The sequence below is a fragment of the Triticum aestivum genome, chromosome 6D (genome assembly GCF_018294505.1).
Source record: "Triticum aestivum cultivar Chinese Spring chromosome 6D, IWGSC CS RefSeq v2.1, whole genome shotgun sequence".
In the NCBI taxonomy this organism is placed as follows: Eukaryota; Viridiplantae; Streptophyta; class Magnoliopsida; order Poales; family Poaceae; genus Triticum; species Triticum aestivum.
In genome coordinates, this window is record NC_057811.1 from 189,820,727 (window position 1) to 189,833,115 (window position 12,389).

General features: G+C 49.1%; 1 long non-coding RNA gene across 1 annotated transcript; it reads left to right on the forward strand.

Moving 5' to 3' along the window:
• The first annotated feature begins 337 nt into the window (after positions 1-337).
• LOC123144425 (uncharacterized) lies at positions 338-1,598 on the forward strand. Its single transcript, XR_006471439.1, has 2 exons — positions 338-754; positions 853-1,598. It is a non-coding gene; the product is annotated as an uncharacterized lncRNA (long non-coding RNA).
• Positions 1,599-12,389: the final 10,791 nt, after the last annotated feature.

Genomic DNA, 12,389 nt, shown 5'->3' on the forward strand with positions numbered 1-12,389 from the left:
AATTATAAGTTATCGGGATTGGGATTCTTACGAAATATTTTTTTGCGCCAGATGCTTTTAGTTTGCAAGCTGACATTGAACATATAAATCACGCTAGAGTGCCCGCTCATCTGGAGGCATCGTAGCGCATGTGCAATCTGGTTCGCTCGATCTACCATGCTTGTACGGTTTTACGGTGCTGTAAAAAATCTGGTCGTTGGTTGCTCTGCACGTTGTGGTTTCAGCCTCCTATGAATGACATGTGGGCCTCCTTTGCCCACGGGCCTAGCTCTGTGGTGTATCTCACGTGCATCTTTGGTGAGAAAACTGGCGGGCTGCCACAAGCGGATTAGGCGAATCCAACCCTGGTGGGTGGATTGACGAAGAAATATCTCCCTCGTAGCCCCTCTCTCTCCCTCGTCTCTTCTCACCCCCCCTCCTCCCCTCCGTGCCGCTGCCTCGGATTCCCCCCTCCCTCTCGGCCGCAAGCGCCGGCGCCGACATGGTATGGAAGCGGCTGCCACGTATTCTCACCCCACGTTCCCGATCTGGAGAGGGAGGGAAATACACGGCCACATGTGCGTGCGCCGTCGGGATGTTTCTTGAGGGTAGCATCAACCCTTGTAGGCACTGCTAGCAGCAGCAGCAGGCCTCAGTGCCGACGAAGGGATGGCACATGGCGCCGTCGTCGTCGATCTAGGTAGAAGGGCAAGCCAAGATGAACCTCTCGCATTATCTAGGAAGTTGTCATGGAAGACGCCGAAGAAAAGTCCATGTAAGCTCCTCTGGTTTTCTTCCATAATTTTTCTTCCCTGCACAACAGTTAATTTCCGTCTCTTCTGGACCACGTCTAATTTTGGGAAAAAGATGCAGGAATTTTGATAGAGATGGAGAACTGGACGTGCTTTGTTTCCTTGCCTTGACCGCATCTAATTTTGGGGAAAAGAGAGAGGAATTTGAGATAGGTGGACAACCTGAAGATCTTTGAACGTTCAGGAGCAGCCATATCCTCAGTGCTATGCCAGCCTCCTCGCCACTACTGTCATGTGGATGTGACTATTGTTTGGCTGCTGGTGAGATGGGCATAGTTTCCTCCGGGTTCATGCATCGTGATGGTATTCGAACAACACCTTAATTGGCCCAAGAAAATTTAGGACTGTCGGATGATAAACCAAATTTTTTGTTTCATGTACTATCATCTCACGTTCTAATTTTGGTGTTCTGGTAGGAAGGGATCGGCTTTGGCGGTGTCCGGTGCTGGCATGTCATGTGATTAGAGCATAGGAAGCTAACATGATGTTTGGAACTCGGTGGTCATGCTCATTGACTAGATGCTGCGCCTCATGTCACCCCGGGCGTCGAATTGCTTGATAGCAGAGCTCACGGAGTAAAAATATGTCTGCAAGTACTTGTTTGCCATATGCCTGCCCACTCCTCCGTCTCATCAAGCTTTCTTTTATTTCTCTAAATTTGTTGTGTGCATGTATGTGAAAAAATAACAGGAATAGGCCATGCTAAGGCTTTGGCAAAGAACATTCTTTCCCTTGCTTATGAAAATTTTGGTCCTTTAATATTGATTCCATAATTTGTGATTAATAAATGTTGTTGGTATTTGATCTCTTTGTTGCTCATGTCCTACTTGATTTTGCATGGGTACAGGCAAAATACTATTGGAGTGACATATTGGTAGAACCGAGGGTCCTACCGGTCCCGCTCCTCAGGTTGTAGGGGAAGGCAGGGGCTTGACAGAGAAGAGGGCGCGGCGGCCGGCGCGCGGGAGCCGTCGCGATTGGGAAGGAGGGAGGCAGTGAGAGAGAGAGAGGTGCGGCTAGGGTTTAGGGCCCGGCTCCTCTGGGAGCCGGGCAATAGAATTATTATTATTGCTTGATCTCAAAATAGTTTTACAGCTAGTATATATAACCACGATGCTAAAAATAAGATAACTTGTGGGCCAAGCCCCTAACTAAACCTGCCCGGTGGGCCTCCTACGGGCATAAGTCTGCCCGGTTAAAACATCTCTCCCCGCCTGCGCAAACATCCCGTCCTCGAGCTGAAAGTCTGGGTAGTGTTGGCGGAACTCGTCACGCTGCTCCCAAGTAGCTTCCTCCTTCGGAAGTCCAGCCCACTGAATCAGCACGTACCACACCCCGCGACGTAGCTGGGCCTGCAACAGCTTCTCCGGTCCCGGAAGGAGGCGCCCGTCGGAGGTCGGAGGGAGCGCGGGAGGGGCTGCAGGTGGCTCCCCACGGAAAGGCTTCAGCAACCCCACATGGAAGACGTCGTGGATATGAGCACCGGCAGGAAGCTGAAGGCGGTAAGCCACCTTCCCGATGCGCTCCAAGACAACAAAGGGCCCGGCGTAACGAGGGCCTAGCTTGCGCTTCGCGCGCGGGCCGAGTGACTGCGTAGAGCGGTGAAGAAGACGCGGCCACACCCAATCACCCACCGCGAACTCCGCCTCGCGATGGTGGTCGTCGTAGTAGTTCTTGGCCAGCTGCTGGGCCTGAAGGAGGCGTTGCCGGACCTCTGCCAGCATCTCGTCACGGCGCCGCATAAGATCACCGGCCACCTCCGTCTGAGTCGTCGCCGGATCAACCGGCAGCATGGGCGGTGGTGGCCTGCCGTAGACCACCTCAAAGGGAGTGGCGCGCAGGGCGGAGTGATAGGAGGTGTTGTAGCAGTACTCCGCCCACGAGAGCCAGTCCACCCAAGCGCGAGGACGATCACTTGTGACACAACGCAAATACATGGCAATCACCTTGTTGACAACCTCGGATTGGCTGTCCGTCTGAGGATGGAAGGCCGTGCTCAGGCGGAGCTTCACACCCGCCAACCTGAAGAGATCGCGCCAGACATGGCCGGTGAACACCGGGTCCCGATCGCTGACGATCGAAGAGGGAAACCCGTGGAGGCAAACGATACCATCAAAGAAGGCACGGGCCACAGGCAGCAGTGTAGGGATGACCGAGCGCGATGAAGTGAGCATACTTGGAGAAGCGGTCGACCACCGTGAGAATGACCGATTTGCCGCCCACCTTGGGGAGGCCCTCGATGAAGTCCATGGAGATATCCGCCCAGACCTGAGACGTCACCTCCAAGGGCTGGAGCAGACCAGCCGCCCGTAGTGTCTCCGTCTTGTTGCGCTGGCACGTCACACAAGACCGTACCCAGTCACGGACCAGGGCCCGATCACCGGGAATGTAGAAGTCGGCGCGGAGACGATGGAGGGTTTTCTGCACACCCTCATGGCCCGTCGAGTGGGCCAGCAGCGGCACCTGGTGACGGAGATCGTCGTGCATCGGCACGAAGACTCGGCGCCCATGAAGGAGCAGCCCGTCGGCGAGGCGCCACGGCTCCTCCAACTCCCCCGCAGCCAGCTACTACCGAAGGAGAAGCGCATCTGGCGCGGCCGATGTCGCCCGGCGGATGTCGGTGAAGAGGGCGAAGGTGGGTCCGAAGCGGATGCAGAGTGCCGCCCCCTCGGAGTCACCAACAGCGGTGTCGTGGTCGGCGTCGCGGCGAGACAAGGCATCGGCCACGGTGTCAAGGCGGCCGGGGCGATACTCGACGGAGAAGTCGAAGCCGAAGAGCTTACTGATCCACTGGTGCTGCGGCACGGTCGAGAGCCTCTGGTCCACCAAGAACTTGAGGCTATAGTGGTCCGTGCGAATCCGGAAAGACCGGCCCCACAGATAGGGCCGCCAATGGCGCATCGCCTGCACCAAGCCAATGAGCTCCCGCTCATAAGCCGCGAGCTTTAGATGGCGCGCGGAGAAGGGCCTGCTGAAGAAGGCGAGAGGGCCATTGCCCTGATGAAGGACGGCGCCGAACCCCGCACCGGAGGCGTCGCAGTCCACCACAAATGGGCGGTCAAAATCCGGCATCTGAAGAACGGGGCCCGTCATGAGGGCCTCGAATGCCACCGTCGCCTTGTCGTCCCTGGCGAAGGCGTCGTGGCGCAGCAAGCGCGTGAGTGGAGACGCGATGAGGCCGAACTCCCGGATAAATTTCCGGTAGTACTCCGCGAGGCCCGGGAAGCCGTGAAGAGCCCGCGGTGAGTGTGGTGTCGGCCAGGCCGCGACGGCCGCCACCTTGTTGGCATCCATAGCAACCCCCTCGGCCGAGATGACGTGGCCGAGGTAGGCGACTGAAGGCGTCCCGAACGAGCACTTCGAGCGCTTAAGATGAAGCTGATGCGCCCGAAGCTCGTTGAAGACGATGGCGACGTGCTGGAGGTGCTCCGCCCATGAGGCGCTGTAGATAAGAATGTCATCAAAGAAAACGAGCACAAACCGACGCAAGTAGGACCGGAGGACATCATTCATCAGAGCCTGGAAGGTCGTCGGGGCGTTGGAGAGGCCAAACGGCATCACCAAGAACTCGAAGTGCGTGATGAGTCCGAAACACCGTCTTGGCGATATCATCTGGGTTCATGCGCACCTGGTGGTAACCCGACCGGAGATCGAGCTTGGTGAAGAAGCGCGCCCCATGTAGCTCATCCAGGAGCTCATCGACCACCGGGATAGGAAACTTGTCCTTAAGTGTTATGGCATTAAGGGCGCGGTAGTTGATGCAGAAACGCCACGTGTCGTCTGACTTGTGGACGAGGAGGACTGACGCGGTGAATGGTGATGTGGAGATCCGGATGATGCCCGCGGCGAGCATGAGCGCGCACTGCCGTTCCAACTCGTCCTTCTGAAGCTGCAGATAGCGGTGCCACTGGTGCTGAGCCTGGCAGGAGATGAATGCGGTGATCATACACCCGGGCTGGCGGAAGGCCCCGCGGATCGATGAAGAGGTCACCGTGCTGCTGCAGGAGGTGATCCAACAGTGGGTGCTCAGCCTCGAAGGTGGCCGCCGCCAGCTGAAGCTGTGGCGTCACCGGGGAGGCGCCCCCAACGCCCTCCCACCGGATGCGTCGGCCGAGTCGCCAGAAAGTCATCGTCAGGGCGTCGAAGTCCCAGAGGATGGGACCGAGGGTCCGCAGGAAGTCGACTCCAAGGATGAAGTTGAAACAGCCCAAGTCGATGCCCGCACACATGATGGAGAAGTGCTCGTCGCCGATGGTGATGGGCACGTCCCGCGCGAGCCCATGACACCAGAGACGATCGCCGTTGGCCACCGTGACCCGAAGTTGCTCCCCGCCCGTCGGCTGAAGCGCTAAGCGGCGTATTGTAGCCTCGGGCAGGAAGTTATGTGTGGAGCCTGTATCCACGAGGGCCACTAGGCGCTTGCCGTGTATCATTACCGGCAAGAGCATGGTCCGCTCGTCGTGGATGCCGGCGAGTGCATGGAGAGAGACCACTAGGGCCGTCGCCTGGGCAGCCGCGGTGGCAGCCTCAGCAGCCGCCGGGGGCGGCAGCGTGTCGAGCCCGTCTGCCGGGGCGTCCTCCTCGACGTAGTAGGCCGTCTAGAAGAGGGGTGGGCAGACATGGCTCGGCGTGTAGGGCTCATCACAGTTATAGGAAAGCCCCTGGCGCCAACGCTCGATATGCTCCGCCTGAGAGAGATGTCGGAAGGGCCGCGTCGCGGCCGGGGTGGTCGTCACTGGAGCGGCCGGGGGTGGCCGACCCGACGCAGGGGGCTGCCTGGCGGCCTATCGGCCTCCTCGAGCCGGGGCTGCCTGCTGCATGGCCTGGGCGCGACACTCGAAGGCGCGGGCGTAATACATGGCCGTCTGGAGATCCTGGGGTCCCCGAAGCTCCACGTCCACGCGGATGTGATTCGGCAGTCCACCGACGAAGAGGTCGGCGCGCTGTTGTGCCGTCACGCCCGACGCGTGGCACGCCAGGGCCTGGAAACGGTCGGCGAAGTCCTGCACTGTGGAGGTGAAGGGCATGCGGCCTAGCTCTGCCAGGCGGCTCCCGCGAGTCGGAGGCCCAAAATGAAGGAGGCAGAACTCGCGGAAGCGCTCCCAAGGGGGCATGCCGCCCTCGTCCTGCTCGAGGGCGTAGTACCAGGTCTGCGCCACGCCGCGAAGGTGGTAAGAGGCGAGCCAGGTACGCTCCGATGCGAGGGTGCACTGCCCGCGAAAGAACAGGTCGCACTGGTTGAGCCAGTTGAGGGGGTCCTTCGTGCCGTCATAAGTGGCGGAGTCGATTTTGGCGAACCGCGGCGGTGTCTGGGTCGGGGCGCCGCGTCCGATGGGCTCGGTGGTGCGGAGCAGCGAGGTTGGCGGCGCCTGGTCGCAGTACCCCGGGCAGGGGGCCGCGGAGCCGGATGGTCCGCCGAACTGCAGGGACGGAGTCGGCTGTTCCGGAGTCATGGTGTAGACCGGTGATGGCGAAGACCCGGCCGCCCAAGCCGGTAGTGTCAACGGGGAGGGTGGAAACCGGACCTGGTGTATCAGCAGTCCGGCCGATGCAGGCGACAGCAGGTCGGAGCTGGGCAGAGGTGGCGCCTGGAGCTGCAACGGTGATACGTCTCCAACGTATCTATAATTTTTTATTGTTCCATGCAATATTATATTCTGTTTTGGACATTAATGGGCTTTATTATACACTTTTATATTATTTTTGGGACTAACCTATTAACCGGAGGCCCAGCCCAGATTTGTTGTTTTTTGCCTATTTCAGAGTTTCGCAGAAAAAGAATATCAAACGGAGTCCAAACGGAATGAAACCTTCGGGAACGTGATTTTCGGAACGAACGTGATCCAGAGGACTTGGACCCTACGTCAAGACATCAACCAGGAAGGCACGAGGTAGGGGGCGCCCTCCACCCTCGTGGGCCCCATGTTGCTCCACCGACGTACTTCTTCCTCCTATATATACCTACGTACTCCAAACTACCAGATACGGAGCCAAAAACCTAATTCCACCGCCGCAACCTTCTGTACCCGTGAGATCCCATCTTGGGGCCTTTTTTCGGAGCTCCGCCGGAGGGGGCATCGATCACGGAGGGCTTCTACATCAACACCATAGCCTCTCCGATGATGTGTGAGTAGTTTACCTTAGACCTTCGGGTCCATAGTTATTAGCTAGATGGCTTCTTCTCTCTCTTTGGATCTCAATACAAAGTTCTCCACGATTCTCGTGGAGATCTATTCGATGTAATCTTCTTTTGCGATGTGTTTGTTGAGACCGATGAATTATGGGTTTATGATCAAGTTTATCTATGAACAATATTTGAATCTTCTCTGAATTCTTTTATGTATGATTGGTTATCTTTGCAAGTCTCTTCGAATTATCAGTTTGGTTTGGCCTACTAGATTGATCTTTCTTGCAATGGGAGAAGTGCTTAGCTTTGGGTTCAATCTGCGGTGTCCTTTCCCAGTGATAGTAGGGGCAGCAAGGCACGTATTGTATTGTTGCCATCGAGGATAACAAGATGGGGTTTATATCATATTGCATGAGTTTATCCCTCTACATCATGTCATCTTACTTAAAGCGTTACTCTGTTCTTATGAACTTAATACTCTAGTTGCATGTTGGATAGCGGTCGATGTGTGGAGTAATAGTAGTAGATGCAGGCAGGAGTCGGTCTACTTGTCTTGGACGCGATGCCTATATACATGATCATACCTAGATATTCTCATAACCATGCTCAATTCTGTCAATTGATCAACAGTAATTCGTTCACCCACCGTAATACTTATGCTCTCGAGAGAAGCCACTAGTGAAACCTATGCCCCCCGGGTCTATCTTCTATCATATTAATCTTCCAACACTTAGCTATTTTTATTGTCTTTTATTTTACTTTGCATCTTTATCATAAAAATACCAAAAATATTATCTTATCATATCTATCAGATCTCACTCTCGTAAGTGACCATGGAGGGATTGACAACCCCTTTATTGCGTTGGTTGCGAGGATTTATTTGTTTGTGTAGGTGCGAGGGACTCGTGCGTGGCCTCCAACTGGATTGACACCTTGGTTCTCAAAAACTGAGGGAAATACTTACGCTGCTTTACTGCATCACCCTTTCCTCTTCAAGGGAAAACCAACGCAGTGCTCAAGAGGTAGCAAGAAGGATTTCTGGCGCCGTTGCCGGGGAGTCTACGCAAAAGTCAACATACCAAGTACCCATCACAAGCCCTTATCTCCCGCATTACATTATTTGCCATTTGCCTCTCGTTTTCCTCTCCCCCACTTCACCCTTGTCGTTTTATTCGCCTTCTTTTTCGTTTGCTTTTTTTCGCCGGATCTATTGTCTGCTTGTGTTACCATGTGCCTTCTATTTGCTTGCATCTTTGCTTGCTAAAAATCTATTGTTATGGATCCACTTAAAGTATTCTACTTGGATCATCTTCGATCCTTATGCGCTCGTGCTGAGACCCCAACTAGCCTAGAAATCTTTAGATGAGCATGCTCATTTTGTGTGTCACCGTTTGTCTGAAAAAGGGAAACTCTTATGGAATCACATAAATAGATTGTTGTGTTATGCTTGGAATCTTTGTGAAATTCATGATTTTACTTGTTGCTCTAAGAACCCTAAAAAACACCTTCCCTACCTATGTGAGTTTAATGAAATCTTATCTTCTTATGCAAAGGGTGTTTATAGTTACTATGATATCGAACAAACTGAAGAATTTGTTGCTTTTAAGGGTGCTTATGAAGTTGCTTCTTTGATTAAAAAGTATGATATTACTCTCTACGAATCTGAAAATTTTGACATACTTAAATATTGCTATGAAAACTATGCTCATAATGTCTATGTCAAAGAATTTATTGAGAGAATGACTGTTGCTTTGGAAGAAAATAATGATATGCATGAATCTATAGATAATGATGATTCCGATGATTTTATTGAAATATCCCGTGATGAACATGATGCTTGCTATTCTTGTGGCCATGATGCCAATATTTATGAAGATGAATTTGCTATAGTTCCTTATGTTAAACATGAGATCGTTGCTATTGCACCCATACTTGGTAGTTCCTTCGATAAAAAGGCATGATTGCAATGATGTTACTATTATTCTCTTGATGTCAATTTTGCTAATAATATGCAAAACCCTAAGCTTGGAGATGCTAGTTTTGCTATGACTACTATTTGTTGCAATGATCATGATTGGGGTGATTCTTCTTTTGATCTTGAAAATTTATTTAAGCCCCTTGATGAATATGAGATTGATCATAGTGTTTGCAATATTATTGAAAGTGGGTTTGGAAGAGTGTCAACTTTAGATCCCACATATTTGGAGAATGTTCAATCTTATGAAGTTTTTGATAAAAGTGGGTTTGGAGAGGTCATGACTTTAGTTAATGTTAATCCCACTATTTTGGAAGAGTGTCAACTTCGCATGCATGTGGATCGTGTTGAGAATATGTTATGTGATAGCTATATTGTTGAATTTACTTATGATCCTACATGTAATTATTATGAGAGAGGAAAATATGGTTGTAGAAATTTTCATGTTACTAAATTACCTCTCTTCATGTTGAGATTGCTATCGTCTCTTTCTTTTTCCTTGCATATGCTAGTATTTGCCTGTCTTCATAATTTGTTTGCCTATAAGATGCCTATGATAGGAAGTATGTTAGACTTAGATGTGTTTTTCACATGTTATATATGATGCTCTCTTTGTGCTTCAATTCCTGTCTTTCATGTGAGCATCATCGAAATTATCAATGCCTAGCTAGGGGCGTTAAACGATAGCGCTTGTTGGGAGGCAACCAATTTTATTTTTAGTTTTTTGCCTTTTGCTTCTGTTTAGGAATAAATATTTGATCTAGCCTCTGGTTAGATGTGTTTTTATGTTTTAATTAATGTTTGTACCAAGTTTAACCTATAGGATCTTCTTGGATGATAGTTATTTGATCTTGCTGAAAATTCCAGAAACTTTCTGTTCACAAAAATAATTGTTAAAAATCACCAGAATATGATAAAATATTGATTCCAATTGCTGCTGATCAATAAACAAATTATCTAGGTCGTCCTATTTTGGCTGAATTTTTGGAGTTCCAGAAGTTTGCGTTAGTTACAGATTACTACAGACTGTTCTGTTTTTGAGAGATTCTGTTTTTCGTGTGTTGTTTGCTTATTTTGATGAATCTATGGCTAGTAAAATAGTTTATAAACCATAGAGAAATTGGAATACATTAGGTTTAACACCAATATAAATAAAGAATGAGTTCATTACAGTACCTTGAAGTGGAGTTTTGTTTTCTTTCGCTAACGGAGCTCACGAGATTTTCTGTTAAGTTTTGTGTTGTGAAGTTTTCAAGTTTTGGGTAAAAGATTTGATGGATCATGGAACAAGGAGTGGCAAGAGCCTAAGCTTGGGGATGCCCATGGCACCCCAAGATAATCTAAGGACACCAAAAAGCCAAAGCTTGGGGATGCCCCGGAAGGCATCCCCTCTTTCGTCTACTTCCATCGGTAACTTTACTTGGAGCTATATTTTTATTCACCACATGATATGTGTTTTGCTTGGAGCGTCTTGTATGATTTGAGTCTTTGCTTTTTAGGTTACCACAATCATCTTTGCTGTACACACCTTTTGATGAGAGACACAAATGATTCGGAATTTATTAGAATACTCTATGCGCTTCACTTATATCTTTTGAGCTATATAGGTTTTGCTCTAGTGCTTCACTTATATCTTTTAGAGCACGGCGGTGGTTTTGTTTTATAGAAACTATTATTCTCTCGTGCTTCACTTATATTATTTTGAGAGTCTTAAACAACATGGTAATTTGCTTAAACTGGGAAATTAATCCTAATATCTTAGGTATTCAAGACTAGTAAAAAACTTTCTTATGAATGTGCTGAATGCTAAGAGAAGTTTGATGCTTGATGATTGTTTTGAGATATGGAGGTAGTGATATTAAAGTTGTGCTAGTTGAGTAGTTGTGAATTTGAGAAATACTTGTGTTGAAGTTTGCAAGTCCCGTAGCATGCACGTATGGTAAACGTTATGTAACAAATTTGAAACATGAGGTGTTCTTTGATTGTCCTCCTTATGAGTGGCGATCGGGGACGAGCGATGGTCTTTTCCTACCAATCTATCCCCCTAGGAGCATGCGCGTAGTGCTTGGTTTTTGATGACTTGTAGATTTTTGCAATAAGTATGTGAGTTCTTTATGACTAATGTTGAGTCCACGGATTATACGCGCTCTTACCCTTCCATCATTGCTAGCCTCTTCGGTACCGTGCATTGCCCTTTCTCACATTGAGAGTTGGTGCAAACTTCGTCGGTGCATCCAAACCCCGTGATATGATACGCTCTTTCACACATAAACCTCCTTATATCCTCCTCAAGACAGCCACCATACCTACCTATTATGGCATTTCCATAGCCATTCCGAGATATATTGTCATGCAACTTTCCACCGTTCCGTTTATCATGACACGTTCATCATTGTCATATTGCTTTGCATGATCATGTGGTTGACATCGTATTTGTGGCAAAGCCACCGTTCATAATTTTTCATACATGTCACTCTTGATTCATTGCTATCCCGGTATACCGCCGGAGGCATTCATATAGAGTCATACTTCGTTCTAGTATCGAGTTGTAATCATTGAGTTGTAAATAAATAGAAGTGTGATGATCATCATTCATAGAGCATTGTCCCAACTAAAAAAAGAGAAAGGCCAAAAAAAGAGAAGCCCCCCCCCCAAAAAAGGGGGACAATGCTACTATCCTTTTTCCACACTTGTGCTTCAAAGTAGCACCATGATCTTCATGATAGAGAGTCTCTTGTTTTGTCACTTTCATATACTAGTGGGAATTTTTCATTATAGAACTTGGCTTGTATATTCCAACAATGGGCTTCCTCAAATGCCCTAGGTCTTCGTGAGCAAGCAAGTTGGATGCACACCCACTTAGTTTCTTTTGTTGAGCTTTCATGCATTTATAGCTCTAGTGCATCCGTTGCATGGCAATCCCTACTCCTTGCATTAACATCAATCGATGGGCATCTCCATAGCTCATTGATTAGCAGCGTTGATGTGAGACTTTCTCCTTTTTTGTCTTCTCCACATAACCCCCATCATTATATTCTATTCCACCCATAGTGTTATATCCATGGCTCACGCTCATGTATTGCGTGAAGGTTGAAAAAGTTTGAGATTGCTAAAGTATGAAACAATTGCTTGGCTTGTCATCGGGGTTGTGCATGATGAGAGCATTCTTGTGTGACGAAAATGGAGCATGACTAAACTATATGATTTTGTAGGGATGAACTTTCTTTGGCCATGTTATTTTGAGAGGACATAATTGCTTAGTTAGTATGCTTGAAGTATTATTACTTTTATGTCAATATTAAACCTTTATCTTGAATCTTTCGGATCTGAATATTCATACCACAATTAAGAGAATTACATTGAAATTATGCCAAGTAGCATTCCACATCAAAAATTCTGTTTTTATCATTTACCTACTCGAGGACGAGCAGGAATTAAGCTTGGGGATGCTTGATACGTCTCCAACGTATCTATAATTTTTTATTGTTCCATGCTA